The 6,000-nt window shown below is 37.1% G+C and overlaps 1 long non-coding RNA gene and 1 pseudogene across 2 annotated transcripts; both read left to right on the forward strand.

The window, feature by feature from the left end:
* Positions 1–3,312: 3,312 nt before the first annotated feature.
* LOC141668855 (plasma membrane ATPase 2-like) lies at positions 3,313–4,413 on the forward strand (annotated as a pseudogene).
* A 74-nt stretch (positions 4,414–4,487) lies between these two features.
* On the forward strand, positions 4,488–5,102 carry LOC141664213 (uncharacterized). 2 transcript variants are annotated; one of them, XR_012551885.1, is made up of 3 exons: positions 4,488–4,583; positions 4,693–4,953; positions 5,040–5,102. It is a non-coding gene; the product is annotated as an uncharacterized LOC141664213 (long non-coding RNA). The 2 variants fall into 2 exon arrangements; XR_012551884.1 differs by having other exon boundaries at positions 4,495–4,583; positions 4,871–4,953; positions 5,040–5,079.
* Positions 5,103–6,000: the final 898 nt, after the last annotated feature.

Genomic DNA, 6,000 nt, shown 5'->3' on the forward strand with positions numbered 1-6,000 from the left:
CCTTGCTGGGAGTTGATCCATCCTGGGTCGGATCCTTGCTGGAAGATGATCCAAGTCTTGGTTTCTCCCTAAGCCTGGGTCTCTCCACTTGACTACTCTGAGTGAGGGGAGTCTTGGTCCACCAGCGGAGCCTATCTCACCCTAGATCTGGGTTAGGCCCTAGCCAGGTTGCTTATACCCTATCATTTGCCCCCCACTCCCCTATACAGATTTTCTGGATGAGGGAGTAGAGAAGTGCTATGTAGCAGTTGTCTTGTTGAAAAATTTATGCTTCTTTCTTGCCCCAATCCAGATCTGGTAAGTAGACACCAATCTGAATTAAGGTAGAGGATATTGGTTGCCTTGACACAATTTCTTCTTCTTTCTTGCCCCTAATTCGGATCTGGTGTAGTCGAGACCAATCGGATTAAAGTAGAGGAAATTGGTTGCCTTGGAAAAATTTCTTCTTCTTTCTTACCCCCCTCAATCCGGATATGGTGTAGTAGAGAGCAATCCGGATTAAGTTAGAGGAAATTGGTTGCCTTGGAAAAATTTCTACTTCTTTCTTGCCCCCCAATCCGGGTTTGGAAATTTCTGTTTCTTTTCTTACCCCCCCCAAATTCGGATCTGGTGTAGTAGAGATCAATCCAGATTAAGGTAGAGGAAATTAGCTGCCTTGGTAAAATTTCTGTTTCTTTCTTGCCCCCCACTCCGGATCTGGTGTAATAGAGATCAATTCGGATTAAGGTAGAGGAAATTGGTTGCCTTGGAAAAATTTTTGCGTCTTTCTTACCCCTCAATCCGAGTCTGGAAATTTCTACTTCTTTCTTGCCCCCTAATCCGGATCTGGAAATTTTTGCTTCTTTCATACGCTCCAATCCGGATCTGGTGTTGTAGAGATCAATCTGGATTAAGGTAGAGGAAATTGGTTTCCTTGGAAAAATTTCTGCTTCTTTCTTGCCCCCCAATCCAGGTCTGGAGTTGTAGAGGCCAATCCATATTGAAGTTAGAGGAAATTGGTCCCCGTAGAAAAATTTCAACTTCTTTGTTGCCCCCCAATCCGGGTCTAGAAATTTTTGCTTCTTTGTTTGCCTAGAAAATGATCTAGATGCATACCAGTTGTTATGAACCCGAATTTGGATACATATTCGGGTTGGTTGTTGTTATTGTTGGCTTCCAATGCTGGTATGGCACCATACCTGGGTTGGTGTTTTCTTTTAAAGTTGGATTCCAATCCGGGTATGGCACCCTAACCGGATTGGTGTTTGCTTTTTCTTTTTTATATACTTAGAAAACAAGTACATAGTAATTGTCTTCAACCAGGATCTGGATACCTATCCGGGTTGGTTGTTATTGTTGTTGGCTTCCAATCTGGGTATGGCACCATACCTGGGTGGGTGTTTGCTTTTAAAGTTGGCTTCCAATCCGGGTATTGCACCATAACTGGATTGGTGTTTGCTTTTACTTGTTTGTGTACATAGAAAATGATCTAAGTATATAGTAATTGTCTTTAACCCGGATCTGGATACCTATCCGGGTTGGTTTCTATTATTATTGGCATTATTATTATTGTTGGCTTCCAATCCGGGTATGGCACCATACCTGGGTTGGTTTTTGTTTTTAAAGTTGGCTTTCAATCCGGGTATGGCACCATAACCGGATTTCTGTTTGTTTTTGCTTGTTTGTGTACTTAGAAAATGTTCTAAGTACATAGTAATTATCTTTAATCTGGATCGGGAAACCTATCCGGGTTGTTGTTGGCTTTAATATTAACTTCCAAATGGTTGCTTTTGATGTTTGCTTTCAACCCCGGTATTGTTGTTTATCCAGGTAGAAGTATGATTTTCTTGTGGTAAATGTTAAAATAAGAATTAGGTGGGAAAAAATCTTTTCATTAATTTTAAATTTTCTTCATACAAAATATTGGATCATAGATTGGTTGCTTGTCATAGGCTACAAGGTTTTTGGTTGCTTTTGTTCAGTGGTGTACAATCTGGTTCTTGCCTAGGCTCTCTCGCATGCCTAGGTGGACCGAGATCGCTTTTTGATTCTGTCTTAGGACCCAGTCTTTGAAATATTGAAGTGTTTTGTACCATATTGGTCTGCTGGGCTTGTTGACTTTCCTTGAACTTCTTTTCCTCATGGTAACCCCCTTTCAGTCGGTCATCAGAAGTTTTGTTCCTGGATCCTCCATTCGGAGTCATTGTCATTGCCTGGAGAACATCTGTTTCCTTTATGAACCTGGTTGCCATAGAGTAGGAAGCGGCTAGGCTTTGTCGCTCTTTGTTTATCAGCTCTACAATGTACCTCTCATTGTGTTCTGGATCCAGGTTCCTCCGAATTAGGCTTAGAGCCTCCCTCTCATCAAGATTCGAGACTTTATTGATGGCTTCCTGGAATCTACGTATATAAGTTGACAGTGCTTCGTTGTCGTATTGGCGGATTGTTTCCAGGTGACACATTTGTATTTCGTGTGTCTTATTGGCTTTGAATCTTCTAAACACTACTAGAAAAAGTAGAATAGACATCACCTTTTAGACATCAGTTGCTTTTTTGACCGATGTAAAAGGTATTTTCTACATCGGTTTTTGGCAACCAATGTCTTTTGTTGTTATAAACATCAGTTTTTTAGCCCAACCGATTTTATATGTCTATTTTAAAAAAATTAATCAACGCACCTTCCCCGTTCCCCCCTTAACCAAATTATTCATTCCTTCCAAGTGTTTCCCCCCTTGTTTTTTGACTTAGTAAAATTTTCACCCTTTTTTCACCCACATCTTCCCCCTCTTTTTTATTAAAAAAATAAAAATTAAAATAAAAAACTGAAAACAAAAACAAACAAAAACAAAAAACATATTTATCATTTCATCACTCTCTCATCTCTCAGTTCATCACTCTCTCATCTCCCATTTTATCCCTCAATCAGCTCTCATTTCACCTTCCTCTCGTTTCTCTTTCTCACTCACTGAAACTCACCGCTCTATGAAGAACCCTAAATATCACCTCTGGCTCTCAGTCATCTCTCCCGACTATTTTTATGTGCTTTGTGTGCTCTCTGTGCTCGCTCTCTGTGCTCTCTCACCTCTCTCTTTTGGACAGAGTTTGAATTGGGTAAGGTTAAGTCTGAGTTTAAAGGTTAAAGATGTGAGATTAAAGCTTGGAGGTCGAGCATAAATTGGGTAAGATTAACCCTAATTTTTCACTTAGAGGTTTCATTTTAAAACCCTATTTTTTAAATGATTGGTTAAATGTTTGAATTGAGCATGTTAATCTTTTATGCTTTTAGTTGAGTAATTGCTTGAATTATGTATGTGGGTATCAATTCTGATGTATATGCGGGTATATCTTTTTGTTTTGATTTTTGATTTATAAGTATTTATATTATTCTGTCACCCTTTATACAATACTGAGGAATCACGAAATTAGTTTAATTTATATAGTTGATCCGAACATTCATATTCTATTTCCAATTAATCGTGTTCTTTCCTATTAAAGCATAACGATGCTTCTGATTTTCTTAATTATACAAAATGGCGACTGGTTGATTTTTAGTATCCATATATAATGATAGTGAGAACACATATATGTTTGAGTTTGTATTAGAAGGATTCACTACTTGTAATATCTACTTACTTATCCATTTCCTGTTATTGATGTCTTCTTTGTCATTGCAGGTGTTTGTTAAGGGAGTGGACAAGGACGACGTAGTACTAATGGCTGCAAGAGCATCGAGGTTAGAGAATCAAGATGCAATTGATGCTACTATCGTTACAATGTTAGCAGACCCTAAACAGGTATTTTTAGATGTTTTTAGATAATAGAGATGTTCCTCTTGTGATGCGAAGCAGCTAAATTATACTTGAATTCATGTTTTACTGAAGGCACGAGCTGGAATAACTAAGATCTATTTTCTGCCATTTAATCCAACTGACAAAAGAACAGCACTAACATACATTGACAAAGCTGGTACAATGCATAGAGTTAGTAAATGTGCACCAGAGCAGGTAAAACTAGTTCTTGTAGCCTAAAGGTATCGGAGAAATTTCAGAGAATGCATTTGATAAGTTTGTTTGGTCTGGTGTTATGTAGATTCTTGACCTGGCACACAACAAAATCAAAAATTGAAAAGAAGGTACATTCAGTAATTGACAATTTTGCAGAACATGGACTTCGATCACTGGGGGTTGCTCGTCAGGTAACTGATAAAGATCTCATAGACAATAGCTTAAGTACTTTTGATGCAAATGTTTATGTTAGTGTACTTAATTTTTTTTTGGTTTCTTTCTACAGGAAGTGCCTGAGCGCAATAAAGACAGTTCTGGCGGGCCTTGGGAGTTCATTGCACTTCTTCCTCTCTTTGATCCACCGCGTCATGATAGTGCGGAAACAATTAGAAGAGCTCTGGAACTTGGTGTCAGTGATATTCTCCATTAGTAGTTGCAATTTCAAAAATCAGGTACTATGATATCGTATTTATTTAAGTAAATATTTTATGTGCTTATCTATACAGTGGTAAAAGCATGGAGAACGCTATGCGTGCTTGTTGCAAAGGAATAAAGATTGGGAAAATTCTAATCCATCGTGATGGTGATAATGGTAAACAGGTATAGTGTTCTAATTTCTAAATTTATTTCTTTGAGTGTGTTTAACACTTTTTGTTGTTGAATTTTTTGCTCCTTGGTTTGTGAATAACATTCATTTGTATATTTACAGCTTATATACGAAAAACTTCCAAAAGATATCTCAGAATGACATGTCTTGCTCTTGGATCTAGTTCTTGGAACTGGTAATATTTGTTGCATATCAAGAGAGTGAGGGAGGGGGATTCCTTTTACTTTCACTTGTTTTCTGAAGTTATTACAAAATAACAAACTTCATTCTTTTATTGAAGGCAACTCAGCCAACCAGGCGATTGAATTACTCATACAGAAGGGAGTACCGGAATCCCATATTATATTTCTTAATCTTATATCTGTAAGTGTTATAAGTAAATTGTTTGCATTTACAGTTATGCCTTAGAGTTCCCTTGTCACTGATTCATTTGTCATTGATTCGTATAGGCTCCTGAAGGAATACATTGTGTCAGCAAGAGGTTCCCAACGCTTAAAATAGTTACTTCAGAGATTTATATAGCATTAAATGAAGAGTTTCGTGTAATATCGGGTATGGGGGAGTTTGGAGATCGTTAATTTGGTACCGATGATTGATTACTCAGAAGAGTGATATCAGCAATTATCTTGGTGTTTACTCTCGAAGGACGTACCACACCAGCCTATGTAACATAGAGTTAGAGAGTGTAAATGTAGATCAACTCGTGCACACAAGTGATTTTGTATTTTGTCTTTTATCTAGCAATTATGTTGGAGGAAGCTTTGAGTTTTGCATATATATATAAAATCTTTGTCTACTGCATGAGGAATGTGATGTATGATATTCTTAATTGTTTAATGGTATTATTAACCCAGAAACCTGACAGTTTAAGTTTGATTCTAGCATTCAAGTGTTTGGGACCCGTACATATGATTATTGTCATCATACGGGACGAGGCTACATGAGCTTTACTAATGAGTGGGAAGATGCAGAAGAACGAGGGCGTTCCTCAAATGATATTTTACATGCTATTGTCGGTACCAAGTCAAATTCTTTGTATAGACAGTAGTAGAATATATGAATGGATATGTGTAGTACTTGATATTTGGATTAGACGAATCTGTTGTACCTGATGTTTGAATATTGATTGTTAGATTTATAGATGACTGGTATTATGCAGCAATTGGTTTTGGTACTTCATTGGTTTTTGGAATCTATAGTTTTAAAATATGCATTAATAAAACAGGTACAAACATCATTACAATGGAAAATGATGTCTGTCAAAACTTAATACATCAGTTCTAGTGGACCATTAACATCAGTAAAAACTGATGTTAAATACTACAACAAAAAAAATTATTAAAACAAAAAACTGATGTTATTAAGTATTATAGACATCAGTTTGTTACAAATAGACATCGGTTACCAATT

This window comes from Apium graveolens, chromosome 6 (assembly GCF_009905375.1).
Source record: "Apium graveolens cultivar Ventura chromosome 6, ASM990537v1, whole genome shotgun sequence".
Classification (NCBI taxonomy): domain Eukaryota; kingdom Viridiplantae; phylum Streptophyta; class Magnoliopsida; order Apiales; family Apiaceae; genus Apium; species Apium graveolens.